Source organism: Anomaloglossus baeobatrachus, chromosome 1 (genome assembly GCF_048569485.1).
Source record: "Anomaloglossus baeobatrachus isolate aAnoBae1 chromosome 1, aAnoBae1.hap1, whole genome shotgun sequence".
Taxonomy (NCBI): Eukaryota; Metazoa; Chordata; class Amphibia; order Anura; family Aromobatidae; genus Anomaloglossus; species Anomaloglossus baeobatrachus.
Window position 1 is genome coordinate 606,679,475 of NC_134353.1, and position 21,766 is coordinate 606,701,240.

General features: G+C 47.9%; 1 protein-coding gene across 1 annotated transcript in view; it reads right to left on the reverse strand.

The window, feature by feature from the left end:
- The window catches only part of KIF27 (kinesin family member 27), a 202,743-nt gene extending 189,225 nt beyond the window's left edge, over nucleotides 1–13,518 (reverse strand). The window contains exon 1 of the mRNA XM_075318344.1: nucleotides 13,341–13,518. The gene's annotated coding sequence lies outside the window, so the exon portion shown is untranslated. The remainder of the gene's footprint in view (nucleotides 1–13,340) is intronic.
- Nucleotides 13,519–21,766: the final 8,248 nt, after the last annotated feature.

Here is a 21,766-nt window from a genome sequence, read left to right on the forward strand (position 1 = left end):
TGGCAGGTGACAGCTGCTGAGAAAAAAAAAGGATCACACACGGATCACACACACATTGCACACGCACTGCAATCAGGAGAAAAATCTCAGGATTGCAGTGCAGTTGCATTGCACTCTGACCTAACGTGAACTAAAATCAGCCGAGTTTTTCAGCCTACTCGGACCGATTTTACTCGCATAGATGTGTTTCCAGCCTAAGAACCTTTGTCGCATCCTGACTTACCATCCACAAAGGTCTGTTGGAGCAAAATAAGCCCTTGATGCCCTCTGTGGTATGAAGCACTGCCCCAGGCGAGTACTGACCCCTCTTGTCCCCCAAGCACATGCACTGTAATGTGGGGGAAATACTGATGGTATTATACTTACACTTTGACCTTCCAGGTTATTTGTGATTTTCTCTAAAAAGTTTAAAAAAATACAATTTTATACTATATATATTTTTTGCTTTTTTCAATTTTTTTTTTTTTTTGCTATCTGTTATATAACAATTTTCTTACTCTAGAGCAGGTCTGGGTAAACTGCTGCCCACCGGCCACATCTGGCCAAATCCATCCAGCCCACAGACCAAGACAGCCAAAGGACAGTAATCAGTGGTGTACGGTACCATACGCCGCCCTCCCAACCTGATTTATTTTAATGGTATCTGCATCCTCAGGATGAAGAAAAAAATCATTACAATGTTTCAGGAGGGAGCAGTCACTTCCCTGTTCCACCATTCACCGTCTGTGTCTGAGTCTCCGCACCGCAGGTGCGATAACATCACTAGAATGCACCCGCTTTGCGGAGCCTTAAAGGGAACCTGTCAGGTGCAATATGCACCCAGAACCACGAGCAGTTCTGGGTACATATTCCTAATCCCTGCCTAACCGTCCCTGTATACACTAGCATAGATAAAGAAATCTTTAGAAAAAGTATTTCTAAAGATCTTTTACCGTATGCTAATGAGCAAGGGCAGTAGTCCCCTGGGCGTTAGTTGCCCGGCTAGTCGGCTCCATTAGCATGTTAATACGTCCTTGTGGGTGTGCTGACATGCTAATGAATACGCAGCGTCACAGGATGATCTCACTCACCTCTCCGCCACCATCGCCTCCGACGGGGGATACGGCACAGTGCGCATAACCCCGGAGTTTGGGTCATGCGCACTACTTAAGTTTGAAGCCAGGACGCGTACACCTAGCTTCATAGTGCGCATGACCCAAACTCCGGGGTCATGCAAACTCAGCCGAAATCCCCCGTCAGATGCGATAGTGGTGGAGAGGTGAGTGACATCATCCTCTTACGCTGAACATTCATTAGCATGATAGCACACCCACAGGGGCGTGCTAACATGCTAATGGGGCCAACTAGCCAGGGGAACGAACGTCCAGGGGACTAGTTAGCATACGATATACGATCTTTAGAAATACTTTTTCTAAAGATCTCTTTATCTATGCTAGTGTATACAGGGACGGTTAGGCAGGGATTAGCAATATGCACCTAGAACTGCTCATGGCTCTGGGTGCATATTGCACCTGACAGGTGCCCTTTAATCCTCAGACAGCACAATCTGTGCAGCTCCCTGCAAGCGGGAGGTAGTGAGCACATTTTATTTTGTCAGTCAGTACTTATAAAAGGCTGAAGGGGTCTCATACTTGTGTGGGACTGTGAGGCTCATTATATTGTGTGGAATGGTGTGGTTGCATCATGCTCTGTGGGGGGCTGTAGGGTCAACAAACTGTGTGTGGGGGTATCATACTGTGTGGGGATGTTGCAGGCCATAATACAGGGTGTGGATATGTGAGGACCATCACTGTGTGGAGGGCTGTAGGTTTATAATACTGAAGGGAGGGGGGGCTGTTGTGGCAATATTATTTATGGAAGGAGGAACTGTGGAGGCATCAAACTGTGTGGGGGGGCATCATATTGTATGGAGGGCTGTTGTGGAATGAGTGGACCTGTAAATGCTAGGAATGAGTGGACCCGTGGTTGTTTGGGTTTGCCATGTTCTGCCAAACTTTAGTTAAAAGTTTGTTTCTGTACCCTTGTAGGGCCAAATAACCATGGGCCTTCCCAGCCTGATAATACCAACCCGCAGCTATCTGCTTTACCTTGGCTGGTTATTTTTTTTTTTAATTAGTAGTTAAATAATGCTAAAAACACCCCATGAAAGGCACTAAAGCGTGCAAGTCTACAAAATATATGGGGGGGACTTAGCTTGCTTTTGTCAAGGATAATGTATGCTGAGAACTGTGAAGTGATGAGACAGGGAGGCCTCTGGCTGTGTAGTCGTGACCTCAGTGATTTCAAGGCACAACCCTGGCTCCACCACTCCTTCAATGTTGGGGACTGACTTAGTGAGACAATGTGGGTCAGTATCTTCGTCGGAAGGTGCACAAACAGTCCTCAGGCAGAAGTTGATGCCAATAAAAGATAACATTTATTTTGCACAGATACAATCCGGTCAGCAGAATTCGGCAATTTCTGTGGAGCTGGGGACAACTTGCCCAAACGCGCCCTCTAGTGGGGATATGCCCTGGGTACTCGGCTTCTCCGGGCTCCCACTCCTAGGTCAAGCACACACCGGACCCACACCAGCGGAATCAGACCTTGAGGTTGCGTACTCCTCCGTTACTCCGGTGTCCCCTGATGTTCCGCTCAAACACACTGCCACCGATGGTCACACACTGCTGTCCCGGATCCGACTACTTTCCACACATACAGCCCTTCCCTAGACATCCAGCCGACTCCTCCTTCCCCGGTGGCAACAGCCGTCCCACCCGGCCACTAGGGGGTGCCCTAACACAACATACAATAATAAAAAAATCAACATTTTTAATAATTACAATTCCGGGTAAACTATGCTGGTACTAGTAGGGGGTAGGCTCACCCACTACATGCCTCCCCTCTTAAAATCCGAGCCTCCCGGCACGGCTCTTCTTTAAAACACACATAACGTACATAAAAACCTTCAGCCCAGTCCACAATAGGCGCAGCACCCGCAAGGGCACCAGTCCCGCGTCCGGCGGCTTTAGCGGCGCTCCCGGTCTTTAGGTAGCTCTCAGAGACGCAGTAGCGCTCCCGGTCCTTAGGTGGCGCTCAGAGACGCAGCAGCGCTCCCGGTCTTTGAATGGCGCCCGGAGGCTCAACAGCGCTCCCGGTCTTAGGTGGTGCCCGGAGGCTCAACAGCGCTCCCGGTCTTAGGTGGTGCCCGGAGGCTCAACAGCGCTCCCGGTCTTTCGATGGCGCCCGGAGACGCAACAGGTATAAGAACTTGCAACAAAAACTTCTGCCGGTTAAACAACACTACCGGACTTCAAACAGGTTGACTGAAGAGATTTACTCTGGAGGCCAGGACCGTTTCCACTCCTCCGCCTGTGCCTGTATATAGGCTCCCAGAGACTGCCCCGGCTGGCGGCGTATCCTTCGGAAGGACACGGGGGCAAAGGGTGGCTCCGCTGACGCAGCTGCTTCAACTCCTGGCGGGGGTGATGGTGTCGCTACTCGGGATGGTGGTGGCGCGGGTGGCGGCGCGTCCAGAACGATGACCGGTTTATTGGTCACATGCTGACTCACTGTTACCACTGGGGGAACCTTCTACGGGTCAGCGGTCGGGCCAGATGATGCCGGGGCAGCAGACAAGGTGCGCCGGGAATGAGAGGGCGCGGACGGGACCGGTCTTGGATGGCTCCGGCGCCGCTCCTGTTGCTCCTCCCACTCCAGCTCGTCCTGCCACTGGGCCGCTTCCCGGGCGGTCGGCATCCGATTAACGGCAACGGCAAACAGGCCGCGACTTCCTGCGTCCGGCAAGAATTGGACTTTCTCGCCCGGCCAAAGTGTATGGAGTCGCTTAGGCAGCCCCTCCACATCCAGATGGACTCTATTATAGAAGTAGTCGTCCCCGGTCTCTACTTCTCGGATGAACCCGTATCCCTCCTGCTGGTTAAATTTCACCACCACTCCGGTGGTGAACTGCAGGGCCAGCTCCTCGCCGCCGGGACCGGACAGCATTTCCCGGACGACGGTTTCAGCCATCAGGCGTTCTCTGACAGGGTCGGGTACCGGGGATGGAGCTCTGGGGTGCTGCACAGGGGAAGGGACGATGACCGGATCCCACACAAAGCCCAGGTGATCCTCCTCCGGCTGCTCAGCTAGCTCTTCGGCCGGCACTCCATATGAGGCAGTTGGTGCGGCAGCGACGGCGCCCGGCTGTAGGGTCTCCCAAGGGGGGCGCATGGCATACGTTGCCCGGACCTCCGTGATCGTGCCTCCGGTCTTTGCATCCCATGTAGTCTTCCATGACACCTTTTCGGGCCGCGTGGAACCTCCCGGTCCAATCGGCAGGTCCACAAGGGAGGCTTCACTTGCAGCCGCAAACTTAGGCCACCCTCGGCCTAGACTGACCAGAGCCATAGTGGTAGCAAGCTCTTCCGGTTGTCCCGACATCTCCATATCTGTCTCTGTTGGCTGTATGACCAATGGCGACTGTGTCAAAGTTGAGACTGAGGGAAGAGGAGGCGGACCTTCGTTTCCCGCTCTTAAACAGAATCCTCCCCCAGCCTCGTACATCCTCTTGACTCCTCCGCGGCGGTACTTCTTTTTCTTCCGAACACCGCCCACTTCGTATCTTTTCTTCAATGCCCTGGAACTGGCGCCTCCCCTCTTTGGGCGGAGTACTCTGTACCTCTTCCTTGGTACCGGCCAGCCCCAGGCTCTTCTTTCGGCGACAACTTTTCGCGCCTTTTCTTCCACTTCACAGATAACGGCCCTCTTGCCGCCATCTTGTACCCTGTCCAACACTACGGGCACTGTGTTCTCTTCCCACCAGGGGACTGGAAATCTTCCCTCGTAGTCGGGATCCTGTGTCCCAGGCACGACCTGATCTCCAGTTTCTTGGGTCCCTGGCAGGGGACTCGCATCCTGCTGACTACGCCACATGAAGTGATGAGACAGGGAGGCCTCTGGCTGTGTAGTCGTGACCTCAGTGATTTCAAGGCACAACCCTGGCTCCACCACTCCTTCAATGTTGGGGACTGACTTAGTGAGACAATGTGGGTCAGTATCTTCGTCGGAAGGTGCACAAACAGTCCTCAGGCAGAAGTTGATGCCAATAAAAGATAACATTTATTTTGCACAGATACAATCCGGTCAGCAGAATTCGGCAATTTCTGTGGAGCTGGGGACAACCTGCCCAAACGCGCCCTCTAGTGGGGATATGCCCTGGGTACTCCGCTTCTCCGGGCTCCCACTCCTAGGTCAAGCACACACCGGACCCACACCAGCGGAATCAGACCTTGAGGTTGCGTACTCCTCCGTTACTCCGGTGTCCCCTGATGTTCCGCTCAAACACACTGCCACCGATGGTCACACACTGCTGTCCCGGATCCGACTACTTTCCACACATACAGCCCTTCCCTAGACATCCAGCCGACTCCTCCTTCCCCGGTGGCAACAGCCGTCCCACCCGGCCACTAGGGGGTGCCCTAACACAACATACAATAATAAAAAAATCAACATTTTTAATAATTACAATTCCGGGTAAACTATGCTGGTACTAGTAGGGGGTAGGCTCACCCACTACAACTGCGTCAACGGGTCCTAATATAGACCCACTGATGCAATCGCAGCTGGCCAATCACAGCCATGCCAGTACTCGGCATGATTCTGATGGCTGAGGAAGTGTCCACAGCCAAAACGTTTGTTGATTGGCTGTGCTGCAGCCTTTCAACATACTTTATTCAGCATACAAGCAGCATCCACACTTAAGGCTATGTGTCCACGTTGCTTTTTACCTGCTTTTTTGCTGCTTTTTCAACTACAGCGTTTCATGCCAAAATGGATGTGTTCTGCTTTTCAAGCATAGTCTATGGGAATTTGGGTTTCTTGTCCGCACTATGCTGTTCAAACTGCAGCCTTTTTGTGGCAGAAAGTTGGGCAAAAACTCAGCTTTGCAGTGCAAAACCCAAATGGCAAAAACAATTGACATGTTGCTTCTTTGAAAAGCAGTTTTTGCCCAAATTTCTGCCACAAAATGGCAGCATTTTGAACAGCATAGCGTGAACAAGAAACCCAAATTCCCATAGACTATGCTTGAAAAGCAGAACACATCCATTTTGGCATTAAACGCTGCAGTTGAAAAAGCAGGTAAAAAGCAGGTAAAAAGCAACGTGGACACATAGTCTAAAACTCAATCACGGACTTCTGTGAGAAGTCCGTGCTCGAGTTCGAGCAGCGGATTTTAGGTGTCCAATACGGTCCTCGAATTTTACAGTTAAGGTTTGCCCATCTTTAGTCGTGGCATGAAACCGAGTGTGAGGAGGGGGCTGTGGTGGCATCTTATCAAGTGGGGAAAATAGGGGCATTATAATGCGTGTGTGCCCCCATCGTTCGTGCGACATTTGGTGATCGCTGCCGTAGCGAACATTATCGCTACGGCAGCGTCACACGCACTTACCTTTTCAGCGACGTCGCTGTGACCGCCGAACAATCCCTCCTTCAAGGTTGGAGGTGCGTTCGGCGTCATAGCGACGCCACTGCGGCGTCACTAAGCGGCCGCCCAATAGCAGAGAAGGGGCAGAGATGAGCGGCTGGAACATGCCCGCCCACCCCTTCCTTCCTCATTGCCGGTGGACGCAGGTAAGGTGATGTTCCTCGTTCATGCGGTGTCACACATAGCGATGTGTGACGCCGCAGGAACGACGAACAACCAGCGGCATGCACCACCAACGATATTATGAAAAGGAGCGATGTGTCAACGATCAACAATTTTTGGCGTTTTTGTGATCGTTAATCGTCGCTCCTTGGTGTCACACGCTGCGATGTCGCTAACGGCGCCATATGTGCGTCACTAACGACGTGACCCCGACGATATATCGTTAGTGATGTCACAGCGTGTAAAGCACCCTTAAGCCACATAGTGTGTGGTAAGACTGTGAGGACATTGTACTGTTTATGTTAGTTGTGGGAGCATCACATTATGTGTTCGGGGATGTGTTGTTATAATTCTGTGTGAGCGGTCCGGGGGACATCATACACTGGGTTCACAATTATTAAACAACTTGCATTTGTGTTGATTAATTTTTTAATGAACAATTATAGCACTGTCAGTCAATCCAAAAGGTTAATAAACCTGAATATTTAAGAAAGAAGAAGTGAGGTTTTGCCTTTCTTAAAAGAATATCTACGAGTGTGTGTATAATTATTGAGCAAGTATTTGTGTCGTGCCCAGAGAAGGGGGTACTCAGTCCCAGGAGGTTGCAAATGGGAATGTCACTCTGGTGGCCATTGCCCGGTCCTGTGGCGTGGGGCTTCTTTTGTAAAAAGAGGATATTTACAGTAGGGGTGAAAGTTAGTATACGTGACGCCACCTGCGGGTTGCGGTTAAAGGTGTAGAACCGCTGCTGCTGAATGTGGGTACTCCCAGAGCTGGTGGTGGTAGCAGCAATGATGTTAAGCCCTCCTCAGGTAAGGCCGTGCCTGGGAGATGTGAGTGGCAATAACGGAGACCACACCAGGTTGTTTTGAACAGTCTCTACTCAGACCCTTCGATTACTGGTTCAGATCCCATGGAGTATCAGTGCCAATGTAGTGACCCAGGTTTCTCTGTCCCCGGCACTCTCTGTTGGTTGGGTCCCCGTAGCGTGGAGCATTTGGGGCCCGACTGTCCCTTTTTGGGTTACAGTCTCCTTCTCCATACGGCGGGCAATGCAGACCCTGTGGGGAGGTAAATGTCCGAACCCCGATCCTAGTTCACTGCTGATGCCCCCGGATTATTTGGTTCGGTGAAGTCCATGAAGGTGTCCTCACCGTGCAGGTGATTATCAAGCTGTGTAAAACTGGCGCCTGATCTAGAGCCCTGTGCCCCAGTCTCAGCAGTATCTGTCCGAACCTGCCCTAGCGAGCTCTCTCCCGTGCCCCCGGGTCACTGTTGCACAGACCCAGCTCAGGTACGTCCGCCCACCTCACTGTGTGCCACCAACTCCCTGTCCCCTCCCACCAGGCTGGTTAATCCCGGGACTCGTTCCTACCTCTAGGCGACCATCCCCTTTCATGGTTAACCCTCTATACTCAGTGTGGAGTGTAGAACTAGGATTTTGGTTGTGCTTTGGTGGTATCGGCACTGGTACTCCAGATCCCAGGGGGTAGGCCCTGCATCCCCAAGAGGATTCAGTTCCTTGTAGTGCCTTGAGTGGCTCAGGGGAACTACATTCCCCCTTAGTTAAACACAGCACGTCCTCGGGCTGTAAGCAAAATAGAGTTTTATTAAACTAGAATAAAAGGTTATTAGTTAATAGATAACATTCTTCCCACTTAGGGGAGGCTCATTTCTTAAACGTTGCAGCAATCCCCCATCAACCCACCAAATGTCCTGGTCCCCAGAACCCTCTAAGGAGGCAGATCACCGGTCCCTGTGGTGACCAGGTCTGGGCCATCTCTATCCCAGACCTTTCCTCCAACCTTCTTCTCCTTGGTGGCGGTATCAGCGTCCTGATGGTAACAAGGATTACTCTGGTAGGCACACATGGTGCAACTATTTACACTGCGAGAGTTCGGGTCATTCCTAGTCCAATGACCAGTGGTCCTTATTTATCAACATTATCAACTTGTAGAAAATCAGGTTACTTTTCCAGGTATCATCAACAATTTTTTTCAAATGATTATGCAGATTTTCAAAGAAAATAACAAACGCACAACATTTGAACATTATGTACATTAATGACTATATATTTCACTCAAGATTTTACTCTCTGTACCTAAGTGGGGGTTGACCGAAATTGCTATGGTTAGACCTTCGTAAGGGATAATGCACTCTGATGTCACAGTACAGGGATAATACACACATGGCAGATCAAAGTATTATAGTGTGCCTGTGTGGGACCTCGATCCCGGCGAGTGTGAATGACGTAGGATGCGCCATGCACCCAGGCTTCAGAAGAAGGAGGACAAAGATGGCCGAAAGAAGAGGCACTGGTACCGGAGAACAAAGACACCCATCCGACCGGTCTGCAAAGCACTGCCCCTTAGGTTTGTATTAGGCTATGTGCGCACGTTGCGTACTTCACTGCAGAAATTTCTGCAGCGATCTGAAGATCGTGTGCGCTTCAAATCGCTGACGAAAATGTCCGTAGTGAAAAAAAAAAAAAAGCCGATTCCATGCGCTCTGCCTGCAGCTCCTGCCATAGACAGAGCAGGAGCTGCCGGCAAAGCGCACGGAAGAAGTGACATGTCACTTCTTAGAACACGCGCTTCGGGCAGCAGCCGAAGCGCTGCGCTCTAAAACGCCACGTGCGCACGGCCCCCTGCACAATCTCCATAGATTATGCAGGGGACGCAGGACGCATGCAGTTACGCTGCGCTACAAAGCGCAGCGTAACTGCATGTAATTACGCAATGTGCGCACATAGCCTTAAAGTGTTTTTTTTACATTCTACACAGCAGCCTGGGCTCTTATATACAGGTTGTTAGAATGCTGTATATAAGAGCCCGTTGGTGGTGGACAAAGCTTATAGTCACCAAATCTGGTGACAGGTTCCCTTTAAAAATATGAACAAATCACAAATGACAACCTCTGCAAAAGTGTGATAACCTACTGTAATACAATACCCATATACAGTTAGTGCGCTTAACAATTCAATACTTGGAATACGTATGTGCAGTGCCACACAGCTAGCGCAGAGACATACGTACAGCTACATTCAACTTATTGTGTAATAAACCAGATATGGGTGGTGCAGAAGGATTAGTATAGAAGAGAAGATAGTCAGATATCCCTGAATAATGCTCTGTGCAATAGAGCATGGAGCGGACCCAGTATATCAGACGTGGCACTTATGATAACGAACTCTTATAATATGCCCATAAAAAATAATGCACAATAACAATACATAGATTAAATACGCGTAGTGCTACACAGCCAGTACAGAGTCATATGCATAGCTTCATTACAGGCTACTATAGTTCACTGCTAACATGTCAGGGCATCTATGTGATCCAATCAAATAACGAAAAAAGTAATACATAGGATCCTATATACCCAGTATGATGATTCACTGACCCAGGAACTATCAATCCCTGTGCACATGTAGATCTGGGGCAACGAGTGCAAAAATATGCCAAGAAAAACAGAAATATACATGTGCTGACCAAAGAGAAAAGGGGTGGAGGACTTAGATAAATGATCTGTGCGGCAAAGCATAAAGCAGGCCTGATGACCCTTAAATATGTTCTGCAAAAGAGTATTAGGCCCTGTGCGCACTTACCGGATTTTGCCGCGGATTTTCCGCGGATTTGCTGCATGTTTCGCTGCAGAAAATGTTCATAACATCTCTGCAGTGAATCACCAGCAAATCCTATGGGAAAAAAAAATCCTGTGCGCACTGGGCGGAATTTGACAGCTGCATGTTTTGCTGCAGGAATCTCGCAGCGAAAACAAGTGCATGTCACTTCTTTTCCGCAGGTAGCTGCGGGATTTCACTAATTTCGTTGTAAAATCCCGCTGGGAACTGCCTGCGGAAAAACCGCAAGAAATCCGCACCAAATCCGCACCAAAACGCAACAATCCGCATGCGGATTTCGGTGCGGAATTTGGTGCGGATTTTTTCCGGAGGTTAGGAAATCTTTGAGAGTCTGCGGAATTTTCACAAGAAAATTACATTTCCCAGTGCGCACATAGCCTTAGAGTAAAAGGGAAACCGTCAGCAAGCCAAAAGTAATCACTCTGTGCAGTGCTCTGCAACAGAGCATGAAGCAGAGCCAATATACCAGATGTTGCACTGCAGAGGGGTATCAGAGTAGGAGGGAAGCAGTCAGGAAGCCCCATGTATGGCCTGAAACACACATCCGTGAAACACGTGCGTGTTTGGTCCGTTTCCGTGTATACTGGAGACACGGCCAAACGTGCACCAATGTTACTATATCTCAGCGGTTACAATTGCGTTTTTGGTTATGTCTGTGAGTCCGTCTCCGTGATGCGTTTTTTGGTCCGTGTCTCACGCCAGCATGTCCGTTTTCTGCACGCAAAACGCTGCACGGACCCAATGAAAGTCAATGGGTCTGTGCGCACGTCCGAGTGACACGGACGCATCTCTGTTTGCTCCCTGTACGTTTTGTGCTTTTTTCATGTGATGTCGGTCTTTTTTCTTTTTCTGTTTCGTTCTCTCCCTCAGTCCGTCGGTCGGTCTCTCTGTCTTATCTGTCCCTCTAGCTGTCTGTCGGTCAGTTCCCCCCCCTCTCTCATACTTACCGTTCCCCGATCTCCGGCGCGGCGCTGCACGGCTGTTATAATAACTCCGGCGGCTTTTACTATTTTGAAAAAGCCGGCCGCCCATTAATCAATCTCGTATTCCCTGCTTTACCCGCCCACCGATCCAGCGGTGGCCGTGAGTTACCTGACTGACAGCAGCTGATCGCGCTACTCATCTCATTAGCTGCGTGGAGGTGACCGGAGCGGCGGTGTCTTCTGCTGCTCCTGTCACCTCCATGCAGCAGAGCTGGATGCGACGCTGGAGGTCCGTGGAGTACGCCGGACATGGAGGGTTTGTCGGGGTTAATAAATTGGTAATGAGGGAATGTGTTTGTGTTTTTTATTTCTAATAAAGTATTTTTTCGGGTGTGTGTGTGTTTTTTTACTGTCACTTACAGATTAATCATGGAAGGTATCTCGGGGAGATGCCTGACATGATTAATCTAGGACTTATTGGCAGCTATGGGCTGCCAATAACTCCTTATTACCCCGATTTGCCAACGCACCAGGGTAAATCGGGAAGAGCCGGGTACAGCCCCAGAACTGTCGCATATAATGTATGCGGCAATTCTGGGCGGCTGCTGACTGATATTGTTAGGGTGGGGGGCTCCCCATAACGTGGAGCTCCCCATCCTGAGAATACCAGCCTTCAGCCGTATGGCTTTATCTGGCTGGTATTAAAATGGGGGGGGACCGCACGCCTGTTTTTTAATTAATTTATTTATTTCACTGCACAGTATAGACACGCCCACCGGCTGCTGTGATTGGGTGCAGTGAGACAGCTGTCACTCAGCGTGGTGGGCATGTGTGACTGCAACCAATCACAGGCGCCGGTGGGGAGAGAAAGCAGGGAATACGAGATTGTTTAATGAGCGGCCGGCTTTTTCAAATTAGAAAAAGCCGCCGGAGCAGTGTGAACGCCGTGCAGCGCCGGTGATCGGGGAACGGTGAGTATGAGAGAGGGGGGGACACTTCAGTCACTCGGGGGATTAGCGGTCACCGGTGAATCCTTCACAAGTGACCGCTAATCAGTACACGGCACAAAGACAGAGCCGCGGCATGACTATGAAGTCGGGTGAAGTTCACCCGAGTTCATTCTCATCCCGCTACTCTGTCTTCCGACATGTAGTAACGACATTTTGCATCACACACGTACATTTCGCACGGACAACACACACACATGTCAGTTATTTCACTCACGCACACACGGACATTCCACACGCACATACGGCTAGCATACGGGATACACACGCAGGCCACACATACCATAAAAACGGACCTAAAAAACGGAAAACGGACCCGAAAAACGGCCCATTTTACACGGACGTGGTTTTCACGGATGTGTGGCGGAGGCCTATAGCTGTGTACGGCGTCCCTCCTACTCTGATACCCCTCTGCAGTGCCACATCTGGTATATTGGCTCTGCTTCATGCTCTGTTGCACAACGCTGGTATATTGGCTCTGCTTCATTCTCTGTTGCACAGCGCTGGTATATTGGCTCTGCTTCATTCTCTGTTGCACAGCGCTGGTATATTGGCTCTGCTTCATTCTCTGTTGCACAGCGCTGGTATATTGGCTCTGCTTCATTCTCTGTTGCACAGCGCTGGTATATTGGCTCTGCTTCATTCTCTGTTGCACAGCGCTGGTATATTGGCTCTGCTTCATGCTCTGTTGCACAGCGCTGGTATATTGGCTCTGCTTCATGCTCTGTTGCACAACGCTGGTATATTGGCTCTGCTTCATGCTCTGTTGCACATCGCTGGTATATTGGCTCTGCTTCATTCTCTGTTGCACAGCGCTGGTATATTGGCTCTGCTTCATTCTCTGTTGCACAGCGCTGGTATATTGGCTCTGCTTCATTCTCTGTTGCACATCGCTGGTATATTGGCTCTGCTTCATGCTCTGTTGCACATCGCTGGTATATTGGCTCTGCTTCATGCTCTGTTGCACATCGCTGGTATATTGGCTCTGCTTCATGCTCTGCTGCACAGCGCTGCACCTTGCATTTACTTATGGCTTACTGATGGTTTCCCTTTTAGTACAGAGATATTACACACAGGGATGACACAGCACAGGGCAGTTTCTGTAGTGTTACAGGCAGACATCTGCACATTATACTCACCTGCTCCTGTGCACTGAGAGATGTTAGTGGTTTCTGCCTCCACGTTTTGTGGGTCCCCCTGGCTGTGTTCCGTTCCTCTGCTTTTTCGGTCTGGTGCTTCTGCTCTCAGCTTCTTCTTGTTTGCTTAACTCTCTCCTTGCTCTGCTCCTATTGCACTGTTTAGCTTTCCATATCTTCAAAGTTGAATCTCCCGCACTGTACTGAACAAGCTCCGCCCACTCTCCTGATTGGCTGTTCTCCTCCTGGCAGCTCTCTCAGCTTTCTGACTGGAAGAAGACGCTGCCTGGCCACTCCCCCCTCTACAGCAGAGGCTGCGCTGTGTGCAGTGTCTGCATCTCCGTGCTGCGGCCGCCTGGAGATATCCAAACAGTGCGGGCCCCCAGCTGCTTGGTGACCGTCCCGGGGAAGCCCGCCCATGCTGCGATGAGGAAAGTGAAAGTACACACACACAGCGGGCAGCTGCTGCGGGCCCCCTCAGGTCACGCCCCCCATAGCAGCTGCGTGGCCTGCCTCTATGGACGGTACGCCACTGGGTACAGGTCTTCAGAAGCTCAAGGTTGGCACAATGTATGGGCACTACAATGTATAGGCACTACAATGACAGATTTCCCTTTTCACTCTGCAACATCCATTGCTGCTTGTTTCTGGAAAATACCTATGGAGTAAAAATCATCAGTACACCCCTACATGAATTCCCAAAGGGGTGTAATTTACAAATTGAGGCCATTTAAAGGAGGTTTCTGCTCTTCTGACACTAAAGGGTTCTGTATATGGAGTCTGCAAACTATAGGAAACGTCTGCTCTCCAAAAGTCAAATAACTCTCCTGAGTCTCACCGTGTGGCCAGATGGTACTATATAGTCACATAATTAGTATTATTGACACATTCACGAGAAATTGTATAATAATTAGGCAGTCATTTTTATGTATTTCCCTTGTGAAAATGTAAAATCCTGGAGCTATAACAACATTTAAGTGGTAAAAACTCAATTATTTTTTTCTTCACCTCTCAATGGTATAACAATTAGTGAAACATACAGTGATGTTGAAAAAGTGTTTGCCCCCTTTCTGATTTCTTATTCTTTTGCATGTTTGTCACACTTAAAGGGAACCTGTCAGGTCCAATATGGACCCAGAACTACGAGCAGTTCTGGGTGCATATTCCTAATCCCTGCCTAACCCGTCCCTGTATACACTAGTATAGATAAAGAGATCTTTAGAAAGAGTATGTTTTAAGATCTTTTACCGTATGCTAAAGAGCGAGGGGACTAGCCTCCTGGGCGTTAGTTCCCTGGCCAGTCGGCTCCATTAGCATGTTAGTACGCCCCTTTAGCTGTGCTAACATGCTAACGAATGCCCAGCATCAGAGGATGATCTCACCTCTCTGCTACCATCGCGTCCGACGCTAGATTTTCGGCTCAGTCCTGCAATGCCATGCACATGAGGTAGGCGATATAGTTAATCGGAAGAACTATACTACATTTCTAATTGGAGGTATTTGCTAATATATTTTATTATTACACCTACTACATATTAGGATAGAATCTTGGAGATGGGAATACTCCTTTAATTTAATTTTCTTAAACCATTCAGAGGTGGACTTGCTGGTGTGTTTTGGATCTTTGTCTTGCTGCATAAACCGTGTGCTTCAGCTGGAGCTCACAAACAGATGCCGAACATTCTCCTTTAGGATGTTTTGGTGGACAGTAGACTTCATGGTTCCATTTACCACAGCAAGTATTCCAGGTTCTGAAGCAGCAAAACAGCCTCAGACCATCACACTACCACCACCATATTTTACTGTATGTATGATGTTACTTTTCTGAAATGCTGTGTTACTTCAATGCTAGCTAGATGTAATGGAACATACAACAGATGTGGCAAGTGTGTTCCGACCAACTGAGGTCTGACGTGCAACGAAAAAACACCTAAACACCACAGAAAAGGGGGAAACACTGAGGACACAATAACAATAGTGGGCCTTGGACACCTAACCTCAACTGAGCTGTCCCTGCTCTCCTAACCAGTCCCTATACAGTTTTCGCAACTGTCGCCAAGCAGCATCGTGGGTTCCTAAAGCCTGCTTTACACGCTACAAGATATCTTACGATGTGTCGGCGGGGTCACGTCGTAAGTGACGCACATCCGGCATCGTAAGGTATGTTGTAGTGTGTGACAGCGATGTGCAATTGCGATTGAACGAAAAACTGTTCATCGCATGCACGTCGTTCATTCCTGACGAATTCAACGTCATATTGTTCATCGTACCCGAGGTAGCGCACATCGCAGTGTGTGACACCCCGGGAACGATGAACAGATCTCACCTGCCTCCTGCGGCTCCCGGCCCACAATGCGGAAGGAAGGAGGTGGGCGGGATGTTTACGTCCCGCTCATCTCCGCCCCTCCGCTTCTATTGGCCGGCTGCTGCGTGACGTCGATGTGACGCCAAACATCCCTCCCACTCCAGGAAGTGGACGTTCGCTGCCCACATCTAGGTCGTATGGTAGGTAAGTATGTGTGACGGGGGTTAATCGTATGTGCGGCACGTTCAACAAATTCAACGTGCTGCACATACGATGGGGGTGTTGCAAATCGCATACGATATCGTATGCGAAATTGCAACGTGTAAAGCAGGCTTAAGAAACCCTATAGAAGCCCTGATTAGTGAGAGGGGCCCTGATTAGTGAGAGGCAGGTGATGTTCACTAGACCGACCACTGCACTAAAGAGACAAATGGTTAGGGAGATAAACATGGAGTAAAGAACCAAAAGAGGAGAGGATACGACTTGAAGACTATCCGCAGCAGCTTCCTTCCTCCAAGGCGGCTTTCCTACAAATGATTTGTCTAGTCAACAAAGCTTGCTGGAATACCTGGCTATTTAAGCACAAAGGGGTACATGGGTGTACCCAAGATCAAAACTAGAGGGGGGCAAGCCATGGTCGTTCAGGTTGTAAAATATTACAACGGAAAAGGTGAATGAAACGAAAATTTTAAGAGAATTAAATGTAATTTTAGCAGTGCTTTATTAGTTATTACAATTATTTGCTTGAAAATAAATTTAAATTTTTATTCTGATTACATGTCTTATATTAATATAATTTTTCTTGGGTTTGAAGAAAACTTGTTCAAAAGTTTTGTTTCAATTCAGTCACGATTTTCCTTGAAGAATTTCTGATGGACGCTCATCAAGCACAACCCAGTCAGTTTGTTCTCTCCCATTGTACTCCTGAGCCAGGTCTTTACTCTTCGAAGGGTACTAAAAGATGGTTCCACAGTAGCTGTCTCTCATATACATCTCATATACAGCCTCCCATAGGGCTCCCATCTCATATACAGCCCCCCATAGGACTCCCATCTCATATACAGCACCCCCAGAGGGCTCCCATGTCATATACAGCCCCTCATAGGGCTCCCATGTCATATACAGCCCCTCCATAGTGCTCACATGATAGGAGCCCTATGGGGGGCTGTATCTCATATAAGGCCCCCCATAGGGCTCCCATATTCAGCCCCCCCCATCATATACAACAGCTCCCCAGACCCCCCAGACTGTCTGATTTAATATTTACATTTTTTTTTACTTGTGGCAGCAGCTCAGCCTCCCAGCAGTCTCCCCAGCTTGTGACTGTGCCGGCCCCTCTGCACTGCAGGACTCGACACAACGGGGCGCAGAGTGATGATGTCAATGTCATCACTCCAGTCCAGTCCCCGCTGTGCTGATTTGCAGTGCAGAGCGGCCGGCAGGCACTGAGGACAGGATTTTACAGCTCCTATTAGGAGCGGCTGCGGGAGCAGTGTCAGCCTGCCCTGCGGTACTAGTGGGTGGCGGATGCTGATGCACCATGCCGCCCTGTCCTCTCCTCACCACCCGCGCTGCCTGACGCACCTGCTACCTGACATAGACAGGTCATAATAGGTGCCTGCCCCTGCTTCTAGGGGGGTGCAGCTGCCCCCCCCCTGCCCCTCGCTGGGTACACCCATAAAGAGGTATGACTACAAAGCAGGTGCAGCTGACCTCAACTGCAGCAGAGCTGCAAACAGGAGGAGCTGCAGAGGGGGAATCTTTTAGGTTTATTGCAAAATTTCTGCTGACAGGTTCCCTTTAAGCACTAGAGGAGCTCCAGCTGTACAGCCATAGAGTTAAAGGGAACCTGTCACCAGTTTTATGGCCTATAAGCTGCGGCCACCACCAGTGGGCTCTTATATACAGCATTCATGCTGTATATAAGAGCGCAGGCCGCTGTGAGAACATAAAAAACACTTTATAATACTCACCTAAACCGGTCGCTGCGGTGCTGGTTGGCCCCGTGGGCGGCGCTTCGGTCGGGGATTTATTCAAAATTGAAGGCATACTGAACCAGCATGGCTACCACAGCATCTTACAGCGGTGTGCTATTCCATCCAGTTTGCGTTTAGTTGGACCATCATTTATTTTTCAACAGGACAGTGACCCCAAACACACCTCCAGGCTGTGTAAGGGCTATTTGACTAACAAGGAGAGTGATGGGGTCCTACGCCAGATGACCTGGCCTCCACAGTCACCCGACCTGAACCTAATCGAGATGGTTTAGGGTGAGCTGGACCGCAGAGTGAAGGAAAAAGGGTCAACAAGTGCTAAGCATCTCTGGGAACTCCTTCAAGACTGTTCGAAGACCATTTCCGGTGACTACCTCTTGAAGCTCATCAAGAGAATACCAAGCGTGTGCAAAGCAGTAATAAAAGCAAAAGGTGGCTACTTTGAAGAACCTAGAATATAAGACATATTTTCAGTTGTTTCACAAATTTTTGTTAAGTATTTCATTCCACATGTGTTAATTCATAGTTTTGATGCCTTCAATCTGAATCTACAATTTTCAGAGGCATGAAAATAAAGAAAACTCTTTGAATGAGGTGTGTCCAAACTTTTGGTCTGTACTGTATATGTGGTGTCACTATATGTGGTGTCAATATACTCACTGCACCACTAGATGATTTCTTTAAGAGGTGTAGTTTGTAAAATGAGATCACTTATAGGAGATTCTGCTGTTCTGGCACCTCAAGGGCTCTGCCTATGTGACATGGCACCCTCCAACAAATCAGCAATCCGATACGGCACTCTTTCCATTCTGAGCTTTGTACTGCGCCAGAAAAGTAGTTTCCAACCACATATGTTGTATTCAGGAGACACTGCATAATAAATGTTGTGGTCTATTTTATCTTGTTAACCTTGTTAAAATTAAAATATTGTGCATTCAGCCTCATTTTCATTGAAAAAAAAATGTAGTATTTTGTTTTCACAGCCCAATAATATAAAATTCTGTGACGTACCTATGGGTTCAAGATGCTCACCACACCCCTTTATAAATTCCTTGAGGGGTGTAGTTTCCAAAATAGTGTCACTTTTGGGAAGTTTCTGCTGTTTGAGAACCTTGATGGCGCTGCAAATGCAACATGGCGTCCACAATCTATTCCAAAGTAAATCCCAATGTTGCGCACTAAGTGTTTAGGGTCCAGGTGCTGGTCAATGGAACATTTTGTCTCGAAGTATAGGATGGAGTTTCACTACACTATCAAGTATTTGCAATTCAGTGAAATTTATTGTGTACAGTGGATTGTCACACAGGCGAGGAGAGGTGCAATTGGGAAAGCAATGAAAGCGTTGACGTTTCAACTTGAGGTCTTGCTCACAGCATCCCTGGTTGTGTTGGAAATTCATGCACACAATAGAGGTATGCATAGCATTACTTGTTCTTATGTATATTAGATGATCACAGGGTCCTCAAAATGCCTGGTGACAGGGGAAAGCTGTAGCACATGCGGTCAGATAGTAGGTGTGGAAGCGCCAAGGACCCTCAAACAAAAGAAGTCACATCACCTTTCCCCTCACTACAGTGGGCTTTATCTGGGTTACTTCGCTCACATGAGCTGCTGCAGCTTTCCCCTATCTCCAAGAATTTTGAGGACCCTGTGTCCATCTAATGTACATGAGAACAAGTAATGCTATGCATAACTCTACTGTAGATTGTATATCTATTATACATATATTATATACATTATTGTAGATATTGTATAGTTGCACAAGTGGTATTGGGGTTTCCTTGGTTAGTCTTACATAACCCCACCGTAGATTGGCAAACTCAGGAGATAACAAAATGGAGTACATATTGTAAAGCCTACTGTTTGGGTGCCTGTATTTTGGCGATAACCACTAGCCTTCCTGGTCCTCTCTCTGATTTTTGTGACATGTTCTCAGAGAAAGGAAGCCAAGAGTTGCCACCCCATACGCCTTACGACTGGACCATTAGGTTGATCCCGGGGGCAACTCTTTAATTTGTCTGGCTCTGAGAGACTGACTCAAAAGAGTACATAACAGAAAGTTTAGTGAAGGGGCACAATAGGCCGTCTTTGACGCCAGTTGTTGCTGGATTCTTATTTGTTAAAAAGAAGGATGGCTGGCTACGGCCATGCATGGACTTCAATCAAATAATGGTTCCGGATTCTTATCCTCTTCCACTCATTTTTGACCTTTTTAATCAGATTGCCAGTACTAAATGATTCTCTAAACTTGACCTTAGAGGGGCCTGTAATATGATCTGGGTCTAGCAGGGGATGAGTGGGAAATGGTCTTTAAGACATCTGAGAGGCATTCTCATAAACTCAAGATATTATGGTCTCATATGGAACATGTCAGACACGTACTACAAATTCTCAGAGACAAGTTGTATGCTAAACTTGGAAAGTGTGCATATACCATACAGGAACTTCCTTTTTTTGGCGTATATCATTTTGGCTGCAGGCTTTCAGATAGATCCCTCTAAATTAGAGGCTAAATTAAAATAGGACCGTCCTGGAAACCTTAAGGCTCTGCAATGATTTTTAGGTTTTTAAAATTACTACAGAATATTAACAATAACCCTGTGAGGAAGCTGTCCCCATTCTTCAGAAGGGAATAGTGGTGTCACTACTGATTTTGCATCTGAGATTGCAGAAGCTCAAGGTGATGCGCCATCTGGGGTTCTGGTGAACAAGTCATTTGTTCCTCTAAATCGTTGTCTTAAATTCTTGGGGGAACTTCATGATTCTGTTCCTGCTCATCACGATGGGATTAAAGGAACTCTTGATCTCATATTGCATCACTTTTGGACGCCCAAAATCTATAGGGTTGTGGTAGCCTATGTGTCTGCATGTGCCACCTGTGCGCATTCTAAGGCATCTCATTCTCATCCTTCAGGATATTTACAGCCTTTGAATCTTCCCAGTGAACCTTGGTCTGACATTTCTATGGATTTTCTCTGCACTGCTGGTAATACAGTAATTTTGGTGATTGTGGATAGGCTTACTAAAATTCCATTTTATCGCCTTACCATCCTTACCTAATGCCAAGTCTTTAGCTCAGTTTTTATTCGAGAAATCATTAAACTCCACAGCGTTCCGTCTGATATTGTCTTGGATAGAGGAACTCAGTTCATTGCCAAGTTTTGGAGAACCTTTTGCTCTCCGTTAGGGATTAAGTTATCTTATTCTTTGGTATTGCACCCTCAGTCTGATGAACGTATAAATCAGAATTTGGAACAGTTTTTACAGTGGTATCTGATAATTAGGAAGAGTGGTCCTCTTTCCTTCATCTCACCAAATTTGCCATTAATAGTTATCGTCATGAATCCACGGGGGTATCACCATATATTTGTGTCTATGGTTGGCATCCCCAGTTCTGTACATTTCAGGAGGAGCACTCCTCATGGATACCTGGGGAGAAGTTATTTGTCTCATCTTTATCGTATACTTGGGGGAAGGTTCAGCAACCTTTGCTTGACATGGATTCTAAATATAAAAGTGCAGCTGACTGTAGATGTTTGTCTGGTCTGGACCTATGTGGGATGGTTATCCACAAAGAACATTAAACTCAAAATACCTTCATTAAAATTAGGACCCCTGTCTATTGGTCCTTATAAAATTACTGTGGTCATTAATCCTGTGGCTTCCGCCTGGTCTTACCAGCATCATTCAAAATCCATATTGTTTTTCACAGGCCTCTGTTAAAAAAAATACCTGCCTTCTGGAACTTCTTTTCCATTACCTCTGCCTTTGGTCCCAGTGGATGGGTCATTAGTAGTGATGAGCGAATAGTAACTATTCGGGTTCAGGCTATTTGTAACGAATCCCAAAATACTAAAGTGTTTGTCATGAATAATGAACCTAATGCAAGTCAATAGGGAACTTGAGCATTTTTCTTGAAGATTTCCCAGAAAAAAAGGCTTGGGTTTCACATTGACCTGCATTAGGTTCATTATTTGTGATGAATAGTGGAATAGTACTTTGGGATTCACTAGGATTAATCCAAAACCAAATAGTTACTATTCACCCATCACTAGTCATTCGAATTTCAGATTTCAAAAATTGTTGATTCCTGTTTCATGCGTTGTTTATTGCAATGTTTGGTTCATTGG